Source organism: Bos javanicus, chromosome 26, assembly GCF_032452875.1.
Source record: "Bos javanicus breed banteng chromosome 26, ARS-OSU_banteng_1.0, whole genome shotgun sequence".
In the NCBI taxonomy this organism is placed as follows: Eukaryota; Metazoa; Chordata; class Mammalia; order Artiodactyla; family Bovidae; genus Bos; species Bos javanicus.
The window spans coordinates 17,055,170-17,079,522 of NC_083893.1; the positions used below are offsets into that span (position 1 = coordinate 17,055,170).

A 24,353-nucleotide genomic window follows, 5' to 3' on the forward strand; every position below is an offset into this window, starting at 1 on the left:
CTTAATGTATCACCTCAGAAGCAGAGATTTCCAAAAAAGATCATACAATACTGGCAGATGTCTGGGTTTGGTACTAAAAGAGTTCAGTGTGTACTTAGAAATTTAACGAAGAGATTGAATCAAGATGGCAGATTGAGAACAAGTTCTAGTCTCTCCTGACTCTTCCCCTCTTTAGACTATCTCCAGAATCTTTAAAAATTACAAGAAAGTTACATGAGCACACACAGTCGTGTGCATCCATGCACATACATTGATACTGAAAAACATGAACGAGTGCTCTCAAAGGACCAGACATTATGACAATCTTTGAAAAATAGAAGGCTCACAGGACAGGATTATAGTTGGATAAACAAAAGCTGTATAAGCAGAGGCTTAATATTGAAATAGGTGTGACTCCTGGGGATGTTCTAAGCACACAAAAAGAAGCTATTGATATCAAAGGGCCCTTGGACAATAGAGTTACTGATTGAGGTACCACTGTAGGAAGAGTCAGGTAGGTCAGCCTTTCAGCCTTGCTTCCATGTGCAAACAGTGGATACAAGAACTTGCTCCGAAAGAAGGCAGGGACAGCCATGTACGCACTTTTATTAAAAAGATAGGACAGGGCCCTGGATAGTTTTTGACATCGAGGAGGAAGAGAGGCCTCGCATCTTGAAGGCTGGTATCAGTTCCCCTTCTCAAGGTGCACATCCAACATTCCCTCCTCCACAAATCTACCAAAGACATAGGTTAAAAATGATGCACTACTTTCAAAAGAACAATAATAAGACTCACAGCTGACTTTTTAACAGAAATAAGGAAAGTGGAATAATGTCTTGAAAGAAGTTAACCTAGAATTTTAAAGTAACCTTTAAAAATGAAGATGCAAATGTGTTTAGAAAACAAAAATTAAGAAAAAAATTTTTATTACAGATCCTCACAAGGAATTGCTAAAGAGAATTGTTCAGGCTAAAGGAAAAATGATCCCAGATGGAATGCAAAAATGCTGGAATGTATTAAGAGCAATGGAAAGGACAAATACAAGGTGAGTATATAAAACAATTGTATTCTGATATTATAGAAATTAAAAATTAGAAAATAAAAAGCTTTAGGGGATAAAATTTATAACATAAAAAATGAAATCAGTTCACTTTAGTTTCAGTCACTCAGTTGTATTCGACTCTTTTCAACCCCATGGACTACATACAGCACACCAGGCCTCCCTGTCCATCACCAACTCCTGGAGTTTACTCAAACCCTTGTCCATTGAGTCAGTGATGCCATCCAGCCATCTCATTCTCTGTCGTCCCCTTCTCCTCCCACCCTCAATCTTTCCCAGCATCAGGGTCTTTTCTAGTGAGTCAGTCCTTTGCATCAGGTGGCCAAAGTATTGGAGCTTCAGCTTCAGCATCAGTCCTTTCAATGAACATTCAGGACTGATTTCCTTTAGGATGGACTGCTTGGATCTCCTTGCAGTCCAAGGGACTCTCAAGAGTCTTCCCCAACACCACAGTTCAAAAGCATCAATTCTTCGGCACTCAGTTTTCTTTATAGTCCAACTCTCACATCCGTATATGACTACTGGAAAAACCATAGCTTTGACTAGACAGATCTTTGTTGATAAAGTAATGTCTCTGCTTTTTAATATGCTGTCTAGGTTGGTCATAACTTTTCTTCCAAATAGCAAGCGTCTTTTAATTTCTTGGCTGCAATCACCATCTGCAGTGATTTTGGAGCCCCCCAAAATAAAATCTGTCACTATTTCCATTGTTTCCCCATCTATTTGCCATGAAGTGATGGGACCAGATGCCTCGATCTTAGTTTTCTGAATGTTAAGTTTTAAGCCAACTTTTTCACTCTCCTCTTTCACTTTCATCAAGAGGCTTTTTAGTTCCTCTTCACTTTCTGCCATAAGGGTGGTGTCATCTGCATATCTGAGGTTATTGATATTCCTCCCAGCAATCTTGATTCCAGCTTGTGTTTCATCCAGTCCAGCATTTCTCATGATGTGCTCTGCATAGAAGCTAAATAAGCAGGGTGACAATTTGCAGCCTTGATGGACTCCTTTCCCTATTTGGAATCAGTCTGTTGTTCCATGTCCAGTTCTAACTGTTGCTTCCTGACATGCATACAGATTTCTCAGGAGGCAGGTCAGGTGGTCTAGTATTCCAGTCTCTTGAAGAATTTTCCACAGTTTATTGTGATTCACACAGTCAAAGGCTTTGGCATAGTAAATAAAATAGAAGTAGATATTTTTCTGGAACTCTTGCTTTTTCGATGATCCAACTGATGTTGGCAATTTGATCTCTGGTTCCTCTGCCTTTTCTAAATCGAGCTTGAACATCTGGAAGTTCACGGTTCACGTACTGCTGAAGCCTGGCTTGGAGAATTTTGAGTATTACTTTGCTAGCATGTGCTCCTGCTCTGTTGCTGCTGCTAAGTTGCCTTAGTTGTGTCCAACTCTGTGTGACCCCATAGACGGCAGCCCACCAGGCTCCCCCATCCCTGGGATTCTCCAGGCAAGAACACTGGAGTGGGTTGCCATTTCCTTCTCCAATGCATGAAAGTGAAAAGTGAAAGTGAAGTCGCTCAGTCGTGTCCAACTCTTCACAACCCCATGGACTGCAGCCCACCAGGCTGCTCCATCCATGGGATTTTCCAGGCAAGAGTACTGGAGTGGGGTGCCATTGTCTTCTCCGTGCTAGTATGTGAGATGAGTGCAATTGTGCAGTACTTTGAGCATTCTTTGGCATTGCCTTTCTTTGGGATTGAAATGAAAACTGACCTTTTCCAGTCCTGTGACCACTGCTGAATTTTCCAAATTTGCTGACATATTGAGTGCAGCACTTTCACAGCATCATCTTTTAGGATTTGAAATAGCTCAACTGGAATTCCATCACCTCCACTAGCTTTGTTCGTAGTGATGCGTCCTAAGGCCCACTTGACTTCACATTCCAGGATGTCTGGCTCTAGGTGAGTGATCACACCATTGTGATTATCTGGGTCATGAAAATCTTTTTTGTACAGTTCAGAGAAGCCTGGTAGGCTATAGTCCACGGGATTGCAAAGAGTTGGACACAACTGAGCGACTTCACCTTCACCTTCTGTGTATTCTTGCCACCTCTTCTTAATATCTTATGCTTCTGTTAGGTCCACACCATTTCTGTTCTTTATTGTGCCCATCTTTGCATGAAATGTTCCCTTGGTATCTCTAATTTTCTTGAAGAGATCTCTAGTCTTTCCCATTCTATTGTTTTCCTCTGTTTCAAATAGACAGAAACTCAAATTCTTAATGAGCACAATGTAGCCAAAAGATGATATTTCAGCTCCTTTGTAGCGAGTTGGGGTTATGTACATAGTTCTGATCCATGAGCTATACATTAAAGAACTGATGAGACTTTAGGAAAATCTCTTTAGAAAATAAAAGTCCTTTTCCTCCCTTCTCAATGTTGCTACTTTAATTTTGAGTGAAATGGCTGGAGCTCTACCAGTCATTTTGGAACATGAGAAGAAATATAAGCAAAGATAAGCAACAAAAGGGAAGAAACCTGGATCCCCGACAACCATGGAAACTTCATGCTTGCCCAGGACTTCCTATCCCTGGATATCTTTCATACAAAGAAATAATTTTATAAAAGGGGTTTCCCTGGTGGCTCAGATAGTAAAGAATCTGCCTGCAATACAGGAGACCTGGGTTCAATCCCTGGGTTGGGAAGATTCCCTAGAGAAGGGAATGACAATCCACTTCAGTATTCTTGCCTAGAGGATTCCATGGATAGAGGAGAATTTTATAAAAGACCTCAACTATTTAAGTCATAACATACTTTAGTGGCTTACCCATACTTGTAATAATTAGAACTCTCAAAGATTGATTTACATGATTGCTTTAAATATATTTACGTATTTAAATTAGAATTTGTAGAAAAATCGAAAGCAGAATTCAAACTAGAATTAAACTAGAATCTCTGTTGGCATTTGTTATTTTTTTGTCATTCGGTTTGTGATCTTCCTAGTTGTAGATATGATGGATTTTGGGTCAAAACGTGAACATTTTGGATATTATGTTATGGGTGGGGCTCTGTATCTTAATTAACTTCTCTTTTAGCCAGCCTCCTCTGACACTGCTCTGGAAGGGATGTGTACACCCTTGGCAGCACACTTCCATTACTACCAGATGGTAGTGAAAGCCCCAGTTCCCCACCCAGCCTCCACTGATAGTCCAGGGAGCAGCACCTCTTGTTACTGCTGGGTGGGGGTAAGAGCCAGCTCTCTCTAAGTGTGAGATGTATAAGGCAAAAAGAACTTTTGTTCTTTGTGTCATTTCTAGAGTTTCTAGGTTGCTAGCCAGTCTGCCTTCTTCTCTCCAGCTTTTAGAATCTCTCTCTCTCTCTCTTATATATATATATAGGCTTCCCAGGTGGCGCTAGCGGTAAAGAACCTGCCTGCCAATGCAGGAGATCTAAGAGACATGGGTTCAATTCTTGGGTGGGGAGGATCCCGTAGAGGAGGCAATGGCAAGCAACTCCAGTACTCTTGCCTGGAAAATCCCATGGACAGAGGAGGCTACAGTCCACAGGGTCGTAAAGAGTCGGACAGGACTGAAGTGACTTAGCGCATGCGCATGTTTATAGTGTACGGAGTTTTCAGTTGTACTTAAGCAACAGGAATATGGAAAAATATATCTATTCTATCTTCATCGAAGCATATATTTGTTTTATTACAGAGAAGCATTGCTGAATCCCTCATGCTGCCATAACTGAAAGTCTCTCTACTTTTCTCTTAAACATTTTTTCCTTCCCTCTACTTTTACAGTTTCTATCACCCTGCTTATTTAACTTCTATGCAGAGTACATCATGAGAAACGCTGGGCTGGAAGAAACACAAGCTGGAATCAAGATTGCCGGGAGAAATATCAATAACCTCAGATATGCAGATGACACCACCATTATGGCAGAAAGTGAAGAGGAACTCAAAAGCCTCTTGATGAAAGTGAAAGTGGAGAGTGAAAAAGTTGGCTTAAAGCTCAACATTCAGAAAACGAAGATCATGGCATCCGGTCCCATCACTTCATGGGAAATAGATGGGGAAACAGTGGAAATAGTGTCAGACTTTATTTTGGGAGGCTCCAAAATCACTGCAGATGGTGACTGCAGCCATGAAATTAAAAGATACTTACTCCTTGGAAGGAAAGTTATGACCAACCTAGACAGCATATTCAAAAGCAGAGACATTACTTTGCCAGCAAAGGTTCGTCTGGTCAAGGCTATGGTTTTTCCTGTGGTCATGTATGGATGTGAGAGTTGGACTGTGAAGAAGGCTGAGCACCGAAGAATTGATGCTTTTGAACTGCGGTGTTGGAGAAAACTCTTGAGAGTCCCTTGGACTGCAAGGAGATCCAACCAGTCCATTCTGAAGGAGATCAGCCCTGGGATTTCTTTGGAAGGAATGATGCTAAAGCTGAAACTCCAGTACTTTGGCCACTTCATGCGAAGAGTTGACTCACTGGAAAAGACTCTGATGCTGGGAGGGATTGGGGGCAAGAGGAGAAGGGGACGACAGAGGATGAGATGGCTGGATGGCATCAATGACTCGATGGACGTGAGTCTGAGTGAACTCCAGGAGTTGGTGATGGACAGGGAGGCCTGGTGTGCTGCGATTCATGGGGTCGCAAAGAGTCGGACACGACTGAGCGACTGATCTGATCTGATCTGATTACTAGTTTAACTAATAATCATCCTCAATAATCTAAGTTAAAAGATAGAATTTGAATGCATTCAGAACACTCTAATTATCTCTTGGTGCATAACAAACCATACCAAAATTCTGTGGCATAAAATGACAACTGCCTTATAATCACTATGGATTCTCTGGGTCAGGAATTTGGACAGGGTACAGCAGAGATGGCTTATCTCTGGTTCATGATATCTGGGATCACTGCTGGCAAGACTTGGATAGTTGGGGGAGACTACTGGATGAGGTCCAGAATCATCTGTAGGTCTATTCACTCACATGTCTGGTGGCTGGGCTGGGAATGCTTGAAGGTTGGGCTTAGTTGGGCCTGTTAACTGGAATGCTGATGACATGGTCTCTTCTTGTGGCTTAGGTTTCCTCACAGTATGGTAGCCTCAGGATCGTCAGACTTTTTCAGTGGTGGCTCAGGGCTTCAGGAAAGAGTGTTCTAGTGGACAAGGCAAAAGCCGAATGGTCTTTTTGGATCTAGCCTTAAAAGCCATTTGACGTTACCTTAGTCCATTGGCTGAGACATCCCATCCTCGTCCCCTTGACCTCGCTATGGAAGGGCTGTAAAAAAAATTGAGGCCAATTTTTTAAACTGCTGCAAAATGTATAGAAACTTCGAGTATCTTTTATATAAAAAGTATAAAATAAATGTAAACAAGTTTACAAACAATGGCTTAAAGAAATTATTTTTCTTCTAGTATATTCAATATTGGGCTTCCCTGGTGGCTCAGAAGGTAAAGAATCCACCTGCTATGCAGGAGACCTGGGTTCTATTTGATCCCTGGGTTGGGAGGATCCCCTGAAGAGGGCGTGGCAGTCCACTCCAGTATTCTTGCCTGGAGAATCCCCATGGACCAGAGGAACCTGGTGGGCTGTAGTCCATGGGGTTGCAAAGAGTCGGACATGACTGAGCGACATATACATATACATATTCAATATTATCTGCTAAGTACAAAGGCCAAATATAATGATAATTAATGACAATCAAAATTTAAATTAATTTAAATATAATCAAATGTTTTAACTGTTTTCTGAAATTTAAGTAGGTATTATTATTATATAATATAAAGTTTATATTATTATAAAATTATATTATTATATTTTTAATAATATTTATCATTATAGCTACCAATGTGAAGAATAAGTGTTGTGTTTAATACATGTTATATCTAGACTTACATATATACAAAGGCAGGAGGAGAAGGGGCCGATAGAGGATGAGATGGTTGGATGGCATCGCCAACTCAATGGACTTGAGTTTGAGCAAGCTCCAGGAGATGGTGAAGGACAGGGAAGCCTGGAGTGCTGCAGTCCACAGGGTCACAAAGAGTCAGATACGACTGAGCAACTGAAAAACAATTGTTTAATATTGTTAAGTTTTCCTCAGATGCCACGTGCAACTGTTGTAAAAACTGTTAAATATTGGATATAAAGAGTTTAAGAAAGTGAACACTCTGCTTTATGACGTATTTTACTATTCAAAAACCTACTGTGGTCATGAAATTTGAGAAGAAAGATACAGTGAGCTAAATGTTTTCTTACCTATTTCTCCAACTCAAATGTTCCTCATGCTTTGACCCTTTGTCCATCTCTGATGTCAGCAGTGCCACAGTCTTCTCTTCTTCATTTGGACACATGTGATTTTTGCCAAATTTGTTATTTGTGGTTTTCTGGTTTACGGGTCCCTCTAAGGTGCAGAACTAGAGCAGGGGCCCTTTGCCCGAGTTTGAAGGCGTTAACCACTTCTCTGGGAGCATGAACTTTACAACTCTGTCTAATCACTCTCGCTGCTATCTCCAGTTCTGAGTTTATAATCCAGGGAGCTTCCAAGAACATGAAGTTCTTTCAGTGGTGTTTCCACAGTAAATTTTGCCCCAGCTCTCAGGTTCAGAAGTTGATGGGATGCCAGTTTGACCCATAATGTGGAGCTCTGACATCTGGAGGGTGTGATCACACTTGGTACTCACAATGTTTCTTGACCTTTAGAGGTGAGTCATAGCTTCAGTACATTGAATTTTCTTATTCTAGGGGAAAGAGGGATTCATTTAATCAAGCAGAACCCTTGTATCAGTGAGCCTAGACAACCTCCAAAACGTTAAGGCCTCTATGTGTATTTATTCTCTAGAATTTCTTCTCCATATCTGAGAACTTTGGTCAGAATTCAGTCTAGAGATGATCTCAAGGTCTCTACCTCCTATTTGGAAGCTGTCTAGGGATTTCTTCCAGAGAATATGTTTACAGTTCATACTTTACAGTAATAGAGATTTATTTGAATGAATACCCATCTCTTTGGGAAAGAGCTCTTTCACTAGTCAGTCAGCTATAGAAGAGCTCAAAATGTGTTGTGCAGAGAACACAATCTCTCTACCCCTCTTTCCCATTCATTAGTCAGATCCATATCATCCACATCAGTATCAGTATTTGTAATTCATTTAAGTGTATACATTCCTTTTTTAAAAACCTGGAAATGGTATCTGATGTTACTTTTCTCATGGCTGTTTACAACTAATTGTGGAGTAAATAATTTGTCCACATTAAAGACATCTAAGATCCCAGGGACGGGGGAGCCTGGTGGGCTGCCGTCTATGGAGTCGCACAGAGTCAGACACGACTGAAGCGACTTAGCAGCAGCAAGATCTCAGAAGGCAGTGGGCAGAAGCACTTAAATTTTGATTGAGGCTCTCTTAACAGTACACTGAAGATGACACCCAGATAATGTCTGTCTGATTATTCCTAGCAGTCTGATGCCAAAACCCACGCCAGTCTATACAGTTTCCACATTTGGAATGGCAGTTATATAAGTAGTAGAGTATTTATATAACCATCCTGTAGAAATTAAATTATCTGAATATCCTTTCCATCCAAAAAATGTTTTAAATTTTAATATGTTTGTTGTTTTCAGTATTACAAATTGCAAAAATCTTTTAGTAAGTTTATGAATATAAAAATAATAGCTTATTAATGCCAGCTAACCACTGAATATATTTGATTTAACTTGTACTTTCGATTCTTCTCCCCATCTTATCTCTCTCTCTTTTTTCCCCTCCCTTCTCTCTCCCTTTTAAAACACATGTCAGATATTATAATGTTTTAAATGGAGTTCCTAACAATTTTACTCAGAGAGCTGTAAATATGGACAATGGAAATTACCTACATGGAAAATGGCTTATTATTTCATAGAGAATTTTTTTAAAGTAGTTTCCTTTAATCTTTCTGGGAGGAGAGTCTATGCAAAAATTTTCTTTCCTGGAGTAGTCATTTCTGAGCTGTTATGTCTGTTACGCTTCTTGCCAAAGTTCAGAAGGGCAATAGCTCTTTCCTCAAGATGGTGTGATAATGGGATGTTACGTTGTTCTTGATGTGAAGCAAAGCGGTAATGCCCAAAGGTTAATTAAAATAGAGTTAATATGCTTTAAGGAAAAAGGCAAAGCCTTTTCCTTCCCTCTACTTTTGAGTCTTCCTGTTCCCACCTACCACAAAGACTTGAAACAATAGAGTCAGCAAAAATAATATTTTTATGTTCACTCTTTTTAAAAAAAATTTGTTCATTCTTCTGATATATCTTATTTTGTTTATTTAATGACTGTCTCCACCTTCTTCTACCCTGTGGATGGGTAACAACTATTAACTGCTTATTTTCCTAGTGGTGGTAACTTTGAAAACAGCCTCCCCTCTCCCACAGTTCCTTCGTGAAAACTTTAGGCCAGTCAAATGAGTTACTACGGTGGTTTTGAATCCAAGGCAGTAACAGTGTGATAACCCCAAGGGAAACACTGCCTTTTGTTTCATGAATTTCTCTGGGTTACTGATAATCTTGATTTCTGATTTTCAGCAAGGGAGCAACTCTGACATCTCCATTTAGGGGCAATAATTGTAACTTTATTCATTCCTTAGACTGATGACTGCACCTAGAAGATTTTCTATCTAGTATTTTTTAGTATAATCTAATGGTGCCTCCATCATTAGGCTTATTTTCTACATTAAAAGGGAAGTGAAAAGAGAAAAGATGTAGAATTGTGATCTTGGGCATGATTACTGGGTCATCAGAAATGCTGAAGCATGTAAGGACAGAGAGGAAGTCGTTAAAAGGGTCAAAAGCACACTGTCAAAAATAAAAGGAAATAACTAGAGAAAAATGACTGACTATTAGAATAGTAACTGATGTAATTAAAATGAATGTAGATTTTTTTGGTTGGGGGATTAGTGGTAAGAAAATCACTGTAAGTAAATATGTGTTAATTATTATGCCTTGTATAATTAAAAAAATGTTTGTGTGTGGTGGTAAACATGTAAATATCTTCCTAATTGAAAGAAACACATACAAAAATCGGGGCATTTCCTTCCAAAAAGTGTTTAAAAGTGGTATGGCTTCCTTTCTGTCTGGATGGTGAAGGGAGTTAATATTAACTCCTCACTGTATAACCCTTTTAACTACAGGGTATTTTATATTCTTTCGATTTTCATAACAGCTTTGTTCAGTCAATAGGAGCTTGCTGATTATAAGGATGAGGAAACAGTTTGAAGTGCAAAATGACCTAGTCAAATTGTCATTATTCATAATTATTAGAACCAGAACTAGAACTTCAGTCTCCTCTCATTTTCCCTGCGCTCTCTCTACTGCTTGGACTCACAGAGATGTTTTCCAAGGTCCTTTCCAGTCACACGTTTCTTCAGTTTTAGTGAAGATATAAATGTATCATGATATTTTTATAGTCAGAGCGTGTTGTCCTAGATTTTAAACACAGACATTTGGAAACAGTGGAAGGCAGATGTCCTGGATACTCTCTGCTTGCTCCACAGGCACTGTCCCTCCTCCTCCACCCAGCTCTGCGCCACGGGAGACTGTCCAGAGTGAACTGCATCAAGGGGCCTCTGATTAGGTTCAGCAGGAGATTAGGGGGATGGGCCAAGAGCGAGGTCAGGTGTTTATTTATTCTTCTGCTCCTTCTCTGTGGGGCCAGAGTAGCAGTGGCTACGGTCCTTAACTGAAGGCATAGCAGATGCCATGGGTCCCCCACTCAGGTTCCTTCAGCCATCACCACCGCTGATGTCCAGTGGTCCTTAACTGAAGGCATAGCAGATGCCATGGGTCCCCCACTCAGGTTCCTTCAGCCCTCACCACTGCTGATGTCCAGTGGTGGCTCCTTCCTGTGTAAACACCTGCCACTCTGCCTGAGGGCTTTTTCTGGCTGTGGAAACATGCCTACTCTATGTTCAGGGCAGGCTGAAGGTGCTGGACAGTTGATGGTCTCAGGGAGCAGCCATTAACCACTGTTGTATGGGAATTGGTGGGTAAACATCCCCATATCTTCTCCCCTGGGTTGGGACAACTCTAAGCCGTGTTCTTCATCATCTCCTATGTCCCTATGGAGACTGAGCCACATTTGCACTCAGTGGCAATCTCTGCCAATCAGTGCACACTGTCTTGGCCTCCTTCCCTGCCCTGTCTCACTTACCCATCCCTTTCCAGGACCTCCTGGGATTGCTTCCAGATTAACTACTTGTGCTGAAATCCTACTCTTGAGAATGGCTTTGGGGGAACCCCAACCCAAAGTAGAAGCCACCATTCTTGTCAAGCAACTGTCTTCTGTAGCCATCATTACCCTGTGGGTTCCAGGAACCTCTTCCTTCCTCCTGCTGCCCCTTTGGGCCACGCATAATCATGGATACCCATCGTTGCTACTCCCAGAGTGAGTCACTGCTTTTGTACACACAGCTGCAAAATAGGTTGCAATGTCGTCTTTATGCCAGGTGTCTAAACAATGGATATTCTTTTAGATAGGAAGAAAATGGGAATAAGAGAAGTGAACATGTAGAAGACTTCAGAAGAATACTTCAAATTCTAGAATTTTTGAAGCCACAATAATTAAATGATTGACAGCAACGCTAGTCAGGCCAGCAGGGATTATAATGCAATCACCACCATAATGTCAATAAAGGTATCAGGGTCATCTATGGGGTGCTCTTCAGGGTGATTGCTATTTGAAGAAGAGCTGGTTCTGTCCTGTCTGTGCTCTTTGGAGGCAGAGTTCTTGGAATTCCTCCGTAGTCCTATCTGATGACATGCTAACCTCATACTTCTTAGTTACAGCAAAGCTGCTCCACACTCAGCTGCCTGATGTGCTTCATTTCATGTCTCAGGCATTGCTGGGATGTTATTGATACTCACTTGTAGGAAAAGAATTTTTTAAACATGAATAAAAAATTTGGAGGGACTGCTAGGCAGGGATTTGATTTCTTGTGTGCCCTGGTTGAGAATTCCCATGTGAGATATTTTAGAGGACATAAAATGAGTAATAACCTGTCCTTTTCCTGCAGAACTCCAAGTCTAGTAGTGATGGAGTGTGGAGGGAGGACTGGAGGGAAATTTGGGGTGGGAAGGAATGACAACACGGGTGTAAAGTGGCGGGATGCTTTGCTAAGGTGTTAGTTATTGTGAGTCCCCAGTCCCTTCCTAGCTTGTTGTTGAAATTGCACAAGGTGCCCTGAAGCGATAGAGTAATAGATAAATAGAGTAATAAGGGGTAGACCTCTGAGGGCCAGGGAAGAGTGGAAATTCTGGAGCATTGGGGAGGGGATGGAGGTTGGTGGGTAGTGGGCACCCTTGCTTGTCCTGTGGTTGTGTCCTGGTCAGCAGGATGGTTATACAGTGCCTTACGGAGACTCCACTCTAGACACCAGAGCTTCCAGCAAAGATGAAGCCCCCTCACCAGACCACCTCCATCCCCACTCAGCAATGGAGCGGAAAGCCTGTCATGTTTCAGGGTTGGACAGTGAGAATTTCAAAAGGGCTCAAAGCAGAGGAGAGATTAGGAGTCCTCCCCCTATTTTCTAATCTATGTACTTCTCCCTGATTGTGGTGTGAACCAGGGAGGTAAGGGGATTCCAGTAATGATTGTGATCGCCTTTTTGCCAGCTCAGAGGGAACCAAGATGGGCTTAAGTTAATATAAAGAAAATGAAGGTAGCAAAATTTCTTAGGTGCCTAAACATGATGGTTTGAGAAGCAATCTGCTCCATGCTTAAATAACCAAAACAAAAAGCAGAAAATGACAGGGGCTGGCACTATGGGAGGCTATGGGATTTAGCATAGCTGTGATAAACCATGGTGTATTATTTTCTGTTTGGGAGCAGTCTCTTTTTCACAGGGCTTTTTCCAGCTAGGCAGAGGAAGGTACTGGAGGGAAGTTAAGTAGAGAAGGAGAAAGAATTCTTTTTCCTTATTGGTCGTCTTCTAACTTACTCCCTTATTATAACACAAAGCACAAGAACATAACTGTACATGTGGTAGCTGGTTGTATATGAGTCAAGTGTTAATGAAGTTTTATTTCCTGGTAATTTCTTCTCCTTTCCTCTAGGTACATGTCACACTTGAGTATATCCTGTGTTGTCCATGCTGTCCATTCTCTGGATTATGGCGGCAGAAGAAGCACTGTCTCATCAAACAGACATTGCTGACACACAGAACACAGACCCTCGTGCTCCCCTGTCTGTCCCTCCCACAGATACTTTTCTCAATCAGCAGCTTTCTCTTTGCCATTGCAGAGGCTCTGGAGCAGGGAGCTCTATGACATTTCCATTTTTCCTGGAAAAAATTAAGGTGAATGGTTGCGTGGATAGGCATCGCGAGATACATTTTCTATATGTAGTCTGTATATCCTTAATTCTAAAACACGTGATAAAAACAGATTTTTAATGTTCTGAAAGTAGGCATGTGTCTTGTAATTAAATGTCAGAAGAAACCCGTCTGTTTCCAGGCAGAACTGTAAGTTATGCTGTGTTTGTCATTGAGCACATATGTGCTCAGTTGCACGGAAGATCTTTTTATCTGATCACCAACTCAACATTGATCGCCAACTCAACAAATTTATAACAATGCTTAATGTAGGTGTATTTTAATTTACATTCTTGATTCCCAGTTGGCTTTCAAAACCTTTTAAAGATTACAATTCAGCAAACCTAACCTTTTTTTTTTTTTTAATGTGGCAGGTTAGCTGTCATATGCCGAGTAATGAATTTAGGAAACAATAGGAATTGTTACATACTTTGGACTAGATCAGAAAATTTCAGAGTTGGGAGAGATTTGTATGACCAAGTCATGGGCTGAGAAGGAGTTTTATTTGAGAATGGTTCATCTAGTAAAAGGTTCTAACTTTTCCCCCTAAAATTTAAGCACATATGCAAAACACTAGCTTGGGTGCTCTGGGATTTTAAAGGATGTGTATGGGGAGGAGAGAAAAAGAATTTGTAGTCAGGCTCAAGAATCTGAAGTCAGACTCTTAAGTTGTGTATATGAGATACAGTCATGTTAGTTGCTCAGTTGTGTCCGACTCTTTGTGCCCCCATGGACTGTAGCCTGCCAGGTTCCTCTGTCCATGGGATTCTCCAGGCAAGAATGCTAGTGTGGATTGCCATTCCCTTCTCCAGGGGATCTTCCTGCCTCAGGGGTTGAACCTGGGTCTCCTGCACTGCTGGCAGATTCTTTACCATCCAAGCCACAGGGAGGCCCTTGTGTATGAGATAGATCACACTTGAAAAGAAGCTGGAAATGCAAGGCATTAAGCAAGTGCTGTTACTTAACAACTTCCCTTGTAGCTCAGTTGGTAAAGAATCCACCTGTAAGGCAGGAGACTGGGGTTCGATTCCTGGGTGGAGAAGATCCCCTGGGAGAAGGCAATGGCAACCCACTCCAGTAGTCTGGCTTGGGAAATCCTATGGACAGAGGAGCCTGGTGGGTTATAGTCCACGGGGTCGCAAGAGTCAGACATGACTTAGCGACTAAACCACCACCAAGTTACTTGGCACTTTGAGAGGAGAATTATGCTCTCAGAATTTGGAGGAGCTTGGAAGCCTTTAAAAATATAAGGTTTGAACTAGACCTTGAAGGATGAGCTGGGATAACCACGCGATTAATAATCTCAAAAGTAGAAAAAGCACTGTTATCTTTCTCTACTCTTTATTTTTTTGGGCTCTGCTGGCCCGGGATGGATGAAGGGCCTAATGTAAAGGAGTGCAGGATGCCTGGCTTTGGCTTTGTCTCCAGTTAGTCACCCCCACTAAGCTCTGCAGAGGCAGAGACATTGACAGCAACATGATACCTCTTGCTTCAGACTGGCCTGGTACTGTGGGCTATTACTGTCTTTAAAAAATGAGTGTGTGAGCCACCATGTTAAAGTCTTGAGCATAAGACTCTAGAAGGCACGTGTTCTATAAGAGTTTCTCCTGCCTCCTAGCACTAGCAGTGTCCTGAATTAGAAATTTGTGTCCTTGGCAGTCTTGATTGCTTAGCAAGTACAGTCCAGCACTTAGGGTCAGTTAAGTGTGGTGAATTTTTCTTAAGTACAACTTGTCTCCTTCTCAGAGCTACTTTAAGTTCCCCAGGCAATGTTCCCATATGAGGGTGGTCGTCTGCAGAAGCGTAGGCATTCTCCTCCCTTTTTTATTATTTTTTCCAGGTTCTGGAACCAGCAGTCAGTTCTCCTTCCTGCCCTCCCCTGGCCCCAGGGTTTGTGACTTCTCCCCGGAGACACTTACTGGAAACTTTTTGAGCCAGTGAGGCCTGTTTTCCTTTAGACCAATGGGAATATTGTCATGGATGAAAAGATTTGAGTACTACCATTATCACATGGAGTCTATGTAACAAGACTGTTTCCGTGTCTTGGCACAGAGCCCCAGTTAACTTTGCTTTGCTGGATGTAGGGACAATGAATTCTGTTTGAACAAGACATCATGTGTAACAAATACTTTTGCAAAACCATGTCCTTTTAGCAGTTATTTTAGTAAAGATGTCCTTCAGCATAAGTTTCAGCACAATAGATGCATTTAAATACCTATACAATGCTTAACAACATATTTTTTAAAAATCAACTTTTAATTTTAGAATAGTTTTTGGTTTACAGAAAAGTTATAAAGATTGTACAGAGACGACTCATATACTCCATATCCAGTTTCCTCTATTATCTTAGTGTGATCGATTTGTTACAATCACCCCTACCCTCGCCTGTCTGTAACCTTCCACTCCCACGATAAGAACCCTTACCCATATTGTCATCTGTTTACATAATTGTCCAATGCCAGTATACATATGTATATGAACTATGAACCCGTATCCCCGTGGGAAACAGCTGTATCAACAGAGTCATATGTTTTCGTATGGTTCCTTTAGCCTTTAGTTTTACAAACTTCACTCATTTCCAAAGTGACTCAGGGCAGTACCCTTTTTCCTACTCTCTTCAATGAGGTTCTTTCATACATTTGTAATAGAGTTAGATTCTTTTGTCATAGCCGACATTCCATTCAGGGATCCCTTAACCTCATGGATAATTTCTTTTTTTAACTGTGTACCACAGGTTTTGACAAATATTGTCACGTATCCATCATGATACCATACTGAATAGTTTCACCACTCTAAAAAAATCCCCTAAGCTTCACTTATTCAAGACCTTCTGCCCCAGTAGATCTAGGGCAGCCACTCATCTGTTTACCATCTCTATCTAAATTTAACAAATATTTTAAAATTAAAAATTTTTTTAATAGTTGGAGATTTTATAAATCAAATGGGTTTCCCAGGTGGCCCTGGCAGTAAAGAACCTACCTACCAATGCAGGAGATGAAAGAGACATGGGTTCGACTGGGTTGGGAAGATCCCCTGGAGGAGGACATGGCAACCCACTCAACTATTCTTGCCTGCAGAATCCCATGGACAGTGGAGCCTGGTGGGCTACATCCTTAGGGTCACAAAGAGTTGGACATGACTGAAGTGATTTGCTGCTGCTGCTGCTGCTAAGTCGCGTCAGTCGTGCCCGACTCTGTGCGACCCCATAGACTTAGCACAGCACATAAATCAATCGGACTTTCATAGATAGTACTTTCTTTAGAAGTGAATATCTTTGACCTTAAAGATATTATGTTTTTTGTTGTTTGTGTTTAGTTGCTAAGTCGTGTCCAACTCTTTGCAACCCCGTGGACTGTAGCCCACCAGGCTTCTCTGCCCATGGGATTTCCCAGGTAAGAATACTGGAGTGGGTTGCTATTTCCTTTCCCAGGGGATCTTCCTGACCCAGGGATTGAACCTGCGGCTTCTGCCACATCTCCTGCATTGCAGGCAGATTCTTTAACCACTGAGCCACTGGGGAAGCCCAAAGATATTATAGCTGTTATCAGTTATTATACCTGAAACTCATGGATTTGGGGCTGGCCTCTTGAAGTAGCAATACAATTTTCTCATTTTTAATGAAGGAACATTTCACTCATTACATCTGCAAATGTCTGAGACATTTAGAGGAATCAGGATACTTTACATGGGGGTAGAAGGATGAAAGAGGTAAAGGGGATGTTTCAATAGATAATGTAAGAGATTTCAGCTAATGCAGGAGAAGTGATGGGTAGCTGTAGCTCAGAATAGAGTGGTTATGAATCAGTTGTTCAATATGTGCTATAAACAAAGATAATACCTAGACAGCAGAGACTTTATCAAGTACTAGGATCAGGTTAGGCATTTACCTGTAGCTCAGGATCTTTATTTTAATTCTTCAGATTCCTTGTTGAGTGTCTGCTCTGCTTGATTTTGATGTGCCATATGCTCGAAGCGTGCCTTCTTCTGGTGTGACTCTTTGGTCATGTACTTCCCGTTTGGAACAGCTGGTCCCATTCTGCAACATTCAAGGGCTTCCCTGAACTCAGAGTTCAGGGCTTTCCTCCCTGACTTCCAAGGCCATTTGCTTATCCTTGAAAGAAAAAGGCATGAGTGACCCTTGGTCATACTTCACTCCCCAACCCCCTATTTCAGCATGTCCCTAGTCCCACGGTTGCTGTTGAATATGTAAGATCACAGTAAGTTTGGGGAAGGGAGGTAGACAGGTCCTATGTACTGGAGGAGGGAAGGGACTTCTGTTCTCTTCAGGGTAACTGAAGTTGCCGTGGGGTTACTTCTGAAAAATAAATGGAAGGTGTTAGAGCGGGGAAAGATAAGGGACACAAGAAGAGAAGACAATATTTTATTTAATCTGAACCATATACCTAGCGAATAAGTGAAGAGGAAAGAAACTGAAACTTGGTGAGTGCCAATTATGTGCTGGGGTCTGTGATGGGAGTTCTTATATATTTATTTCCTCCTTTCCCCTACCGTGACTCTGTGAAGTAGATTTTTTAAAGAAAACTTCAGTTCACAGATAAATAGGTTCAGAGAGGCTCACCAACTTGTCTGATTTCACACAGTGAGGATTTAAATCTAGAGCTCTTTAACTCTAAAGCCCTGGCAGCACATTAAAATGACCTGAGCCCTTAAAGAGAAATCCTTGCTTGAACCTTAGACCAAATTCCAATCTCTGAGAATGAGGATGGGCATTCGTGTTTTTAAAGCACCGCCATTGATAACAATATGTATAATGTGCAGCTGGGGTTGAGAGCTCTGGCTCTGCTCTGAGCAGAGCTTTTCCTTGTACTCAGTCGGTCAGTAGTGTATGACTCTTTGTGACCCCGGTGAACTGTAGCCCACCAGGCCCCTCTGTCCCTGGGATTCTCCAGCAAGAATACTGGAGTAGGTTGCCGTGCCCTCCTCCAGGGGACTCTTCCTGGTCTCCGGAGTTGCAGGCATATTCTTTACCACTGAGCCAGTACCTTTCCTACTCTCCTAAAAGAAGGGAAGGGGCATTTTCTGAACCAGTAGGCACTCTAAATACTCCCAGAGTACTTTTAGATCCACCCCATGCCCTGTTTCCTGTCCCTCACTGTGATTCTTATCATCTCTGAATAAGCAGGCAGATGGAGTGGGGGCAGAGGTTGTTATCAATGAGAGAGAACTACAAATATGACTGAGTTAATCTAATCCATGTTTTTTTTTTTAAATAAGACATGTGCACGTGGTGCTGATAGACTGTCAAGGTACAGTATCCGATACTGGCAAGAAACTATAATGATGGATATATGTCATTAAATTTTGGCAAAACCTGTAAATGTACAGGGTTTCCCTGGTGGCTCAGATGGTAAAGAATCTACCTGCAATGTGGGACACCCGGGTTTGATCCTTGGGTTAGGAAGATCCCCTAGAGAAGGGAATGGCTACGCACTCCAATATTCTTGCCTGGAGAATTCCGTGGACAGAGGACCCTGGTGGGCTACAGTCTATGGGGTCGCAAAGAGTCAGACGTGACTGAGCGACTAACATACATACACATAGAATGTAACATCAAGAGTGAACTCTAATACAAGCTATGGACTTTGGGTGATAATGATGTATCAGTGTAGGCTCATCAGTGGTAACCAATGTCTCACTCTGATGGGAGATAGCAAGCAAGGCTGTGGAAGTGACAGAATTATATATGGGAAACTTCTGTACTCTCTGTTCACTTTTGCTGTGAACCTAAAACTGCTCTAAAAAATAAAAGTCCATTAAAAGTGAAAAAAAAATAGTGTCATGAAAATTTGATATGATTTTCAAAAGGTGCTGGTAAATTTTGTTTGTTGAATATTCTTACAGCAAATGCCAAGTAGTGCTGATTTAGTATCTCGGTTTATAGCAGGTGTAAGAAGATGGGCTTTGGGTGTATTCCTGGTGGGAAAAATTTTATAAATTCCTAAGATTAGATTTTAAGAAGAACTAAAGAGCCTCTTGATGAAAGTGAAAGAGGAGAGTGAAAAAGATGGCTTAAAACTCAACATTCAGAAAACTAAGATCACAGCATCTGGTCCCATCACTTCATGACAAATAGATGGGGAAATAATGGAAACAGTGATAGACTTTATTTTGGGGGGCTCCAAAATCACCGCAGATGGTGACTGCAGCCATGAAATTAAAAGACACTTACTCCTTGGAAGAAAAGTTATGCCCAATCTATGGGCATAACAGAGTCGAACACGACTGAAGCGACTTAGCAGCAGCAGCAGCAGACAGCATATTAAAAAGCAGAGACATTACTTTGCCAACAGAGGTCCGTCTAGTCAAAGCTATGGCTTTTCTAGTAGTCATGTATGGATGTGAGAGTTGGACTATAAAGAAAGCTAAGCGCTGAAGAATTGATGTTTTTGAACTGTGGTGTTGGAGAAGACTCTTGAGAGTTCCTTGGACTGCAAGGATCTCCAACCAGTCCATCCTAAAGGAAATCAGTCCTGAATATTCTTTGAAAGGACTGATACTGAAGCTGAAACTCCAATACCTTGGCCACCTGATGCAAAGAACTGACTCCTTAGAAAAGACCCTGATGCTGGGAAAGAAGGAAGGCAGGAGGAGAAGAGGACGACAGAGGATGAAATGGTTGGATGGCATCACCAACTCGATGGACATGAGTTTGAGTAAGCTACTGGAGTTGGTGATGGACAGGGAAGCCTGGTGTGCTGAAGTCCATGGGGTCGCAAAGAGTTGGACATGACTAAGTGATTGAACTGAACTGAACTGAAGATTAGATTTGGTAATTGCCATACAGCATTTAACCTTTTACTTCATGTTTCTTGAAGTATGATTTACCATGTCTAGGACATCCCTATCAATTATAAAACCCCATCCTTTTGCAGTCTCCTTTTAGCCTTGAAACCACCCACAAGTAAGAACTGTTTAATATCAAAATGATATAACATTTTGAACACTGTGTCAAATGTTATGAAGAACATTTTGGTCTGTTCAAAAATAATAAAAACTGCATAGATAAACACAGGCATTCTTGAAATTGGGGAAACATGTCATTTTGCACAATAGTTACCCTGCCCATTTCTTTTAAGATACATAAAAGCAGAGTACCTCCTTTCATGAGTTTTATCAATAGACTTTTGTTTTAGTGGAGGGTTAGAAACAATGTCAAGACCAGAATGCCCATTCTCCACCCTATCCCAACCAGCTACCCCTGCCCCCCCCCCGCCCCCCCACGATGCAGAAACTACCATCATTACTCTGTCTAATTAATGTTATTCCTATTTTGTAACTGTTGGGTGTATGGAGAGTGCCTCAAGTAGTCAGAACACGCTGTGGATATTTCATGTTGGATAGAGTATATAGTCCTTTTTAAATTCTATATCTAATGTTATGTTCCACAAAGAAATCTAAGAAAATCCTGATATAGCTGCCTGATTACTGTGCCACAGGGGAAAAAAAAATGCATAGTGAATATGCTGGCTTATGCTGGTATAACAACTTTTTAGCTTTGACCAGTTTGTTGTTCAATTACTTTTATTTTTCAAATAACTCTTACAAATAATCTCTTTCATCCGACTATTTGCTTCTTAAATGAAATGTTGAGGCTTCAAATTATAGCAATTAAAAAAACCCAGCTGAACCTTGTCCTCTTTCAACCCCCAAGCTGATTTTACATATTGCTACTGTCTCAGTAAATATTAAATCATGTCTTTAAAACTCTGGAACGATTCCCTGATAAAACTATTGCATATCATCAGTTTCCCACTTTTCCACCTAAGAGTCTTTCTTATCTTTTATTGCAGAAGTCTCAAACATACAAAATTGAGAAAATAGTAAATCCAATCCCCATGTACCCACTATCCAGCTTCCACAATTATCACTTCATCTGTAATCTTGTTTTATTTATACCTAATCTACTACTCCTTTTTGAAGCTAGTCTCAGACTTCTTCTGTAGATATTTCAGCATGTATTTCCAAAAGATATGTACTTTTGGAAAATAACCACAATATTATATGTGTCTTTAAAAATAACAGCTCTTTAATATTATATAATATCCAGTGTTCAAATTTCTTCAGTTGTCCTGAAGTTTCTTTTAAATTGGTTTAAATCAGGATTTCAAGGCCCAGTTACTGCATTTGATTGGTATATCTTTTCAATTTCTTTTACTCTATGGGCGCCCCATCCTCTTTTTTCTTCCCTACAACTTCCTTGTTAAAGAAATTGAGTTATTTTATAGTGTTTCCTCCAGATCAAGTTTTATTGACTGCATTCCTGTGGAGCCTTTTAACTTGGTTTTCAGTGCCCCCAGGCCTCCTGTGAGCTGGTAGTTGGATCTAGAAGCTTCAATGTTGGCAAGACTGCTTCAGAAGTTGTGCTATATACCTCCATCAGAAGGTTGTCAATGAATGTTCATACCTACTTTTGTGATATAAACAATCATTGGTGATTATGCTTAGGTTTATTCCTTTTTTTTGCAGGGAGGTTGTTTGCACAATGGTTATACTCAAATTTTTTTCTTTAATTATCTGGAATACTTGAGGGAGAAACTTCTCCCTCTTCATCAACTATTTGGCCCTTCTATTGGTGCAGTTTGTGCAGCAAAGGCAGGTTGAGTGTTGATATTTTCCGTTTTTATTTACATTTTTTTGGAATAATGAATTGCTTCCAAAGATGAACAATGATTTCTTTATAGTACCATCATGAATACATGAGTGTCAATATATCTAATGTGTTTCAATACATTTCAGTTATAACTTATTATTGCCACTCAAATTTTTTATTACTTTGGCCAGCAGAAGCCACTTGAAGTTGGCTCCTGAGTCCTTTTGGAATGACCCTAGTAGTTTTAGACAGTGTCCTTTATTTCTGGTACGACAAGATGTTCCAATCTCATCTTACACACTTCCTGCCTCAGACTTGGAATTTGCCGTCTTTCCAAAGAACCTAGGTTCATTTTCGTGGAAAACACTAGAGGTCACTATCTTGTGCTAGGATAGAAGACAGTAATCTATTAAAGATTTAGGAATGAGCTCTGTGGGTATTTGGGAGAACAGTACTGTAGGCAGAAAGAGCAAAGTGCGAAGACTCTGAGGCTAGAGCAGGGGCAACATGAAGAGAACAGCAGGAAAGTCAGAGAGGTGCTGGGGAGCAAGCCAGGTAGGAACTGGTTTATGCTTGGAGTGAGATGGGAACCCTGGGAAGGTTTTGAGCAGAAGAGTGATATGCTTGGTTTGGTTTTAACTGAATCACTGTGAGTACTGGGTACAGAATGACTGAGCAGGATTGAGAGCAGCATCTGGGAGACCAGTGGGAAGGCGATCATAATAAACCAGATGCGAGAGGATGTGGCTTGGCCCAGTGTGGAAGCAGGTAATGAGAAGAGGGCATGTTCTGGAGGGGGCTCTCCTTGACATGTTCAGATGCTTGTCTGTTTCTCCCACATAACCTCTCACTCACTGTGAATCTTGATCATTTTTTTTCTCCTTCTAGCTTTGACAGTCTTTTTGCATCCTATAGTTCACAGGATATTTTGTAGACATGTTCTTTTTGGAACTTTTCTCTGAAACAATGATGCCCAGACAGTCATAAACCCATTATAAAATTGTTGGTTTTTACAGATATATCCATCACATCAATTAAAAGCATTTTCACCACAATAGGACAAATACCAAACCAATGTTTCTTATTAGAAATCTTGGTATCTGGAAAAGGCATCCACTGGATTCTCATTTAGTATAACTAGTTTTTATTATAAATGGCAAATGCTTTAACTCTGAAACCTTTAGTAAGGTAAAGAAAGAGTCTTATGCAAACTCAGATTTATTAAAGCACTAAACTTTTTGGGGCGGGTGGGGTGGGCGGGCGCTGTGCCATTAGGATCTTAGTTCCCCGACCAGGAATCAACCCCGTGCCCCCTGCAATGGAAGCATGAGTCCTAACCACTGGACCACCAGCAAAGTCCAGCATGAAACATTACTGAGCACAGAGTATGCTGCTGAGCACTGAACAAATAACAGAAACACCTAAACTGAAAAAAGAAAAAAAGCCCCTGCCTTTATTAAAGTATGATTAAAAGTATAGTGGAGAATATATTTTTATAGAGTAAAAAATAGCCTTTAGTGGTCACCAATTTAATAGCTTATGGAATATATTTGGAAGTAAAATGGTAGCTCAGCTGGTAAAGAATCTACCTGCAATGCAGGAGACTCTGGTTCAGTTCCTGGGTTGGGAAGATTCCCTGGAGAAGGGATAGGCTATCCACCCCAGTATTCTTGGGCTTCCCTGGTGGCTCAGATGGTAAAGAATCTGCCTGCAATGCAGGAGGCCTGGGTTCAATCCCTGGGTTGGGAAGAGTCCCTGGAGAAGAGACAGCTACTCACTCCAGTAATCTGGCCTGGAGAATTCCACGGACTGTATAGTCTGTGGGATTGCAAAGAGTCAGACAGGAATTAGCAATTTTTCACTTTCACTTTCAAAATGTCTTATGGTGTAACTGATTTTAGATACAAATTCTCATGCGGAAGAAACAATGTAGAAAAAGCATGAACTAGGAATCAGTGAAATCAGATTTATGTTCTGCTTTGCTGCTATTTATTAACTCAACCATTCATCAAAAATCTACTAAGCACCTACACTGTGGGAGAAACTGTATCAGGTGCTGCAGAGCATAGTAGCAAGTAAGAGAGACCAGCTCCCTGCTCTCAAAGTGAACATGAACTTGTAGCTTAACATCTCCACATCTCTATCCTCGCTTAGACTACATGTCGGGTCTCTTTGAAACCTAAAGTGCTAAAGTTTGACAGTCTCATGGAGGGAGAAGGTGCCCAAACAGGCTGCCTTAAGACTTGGAAACTTACCTTCCTGTGGGTTGTCTCTTATCCCGATTTCAAAATAACTTCATAGACACCGTTTTTTAAAATGCTTTGGTCAGTCTGTATTTGGGTCACCGTGGCAAAGCATAGGTGTGGCAATTCCTGCCTATAAGACTTCGGAGGTAGGAGGTGAAGGTTTG

General features: G+C 41.1%; 1 long non-coding RNA gene across 3 annotated transcripts; it reads right to left on the bottom strand.

Annotated features, from left to right (window-relative positions):
* Positions 1-567: 567 nt before the first annotated feature.
* Positions 568-24,288, bottom strand: LOC133239222 (uncharacterized). 3 transcript variants are annotated; one of them, XR_009733763.1, is made up of 5 exons: positions 24,199-24,288; positions 17,220-17,647; positions 7,261-7,742; positions 6,898-7,066; positions 568-6,279 (listed from the first exon to the last, which is right to left on the bottom strand). It is a non-coding gene; the product is annotated as an uncharacterized LOC133239222 (long non-coding RNA). The 3 variants fall into 3 exon arrangements; XR_009733761.1 differs by lacking the exons at positions 568-6,279; positions 6,898-7,066; positions 7,261-7,742 and adding an exon at positions 13,010-13,302; XR_009733762.1 differs by lacking the exons at positions 568-6,279; positions 6,898-7,066; positions 7,261-7,742 and adding an exon at positions 13,010-13,302 and having other exon boundaries at positions 17,220-17,443; positions 24,199-24,286.
* Between the last annotated feature and the right edge of the window lie 65 nt (positions 24,289-24,353).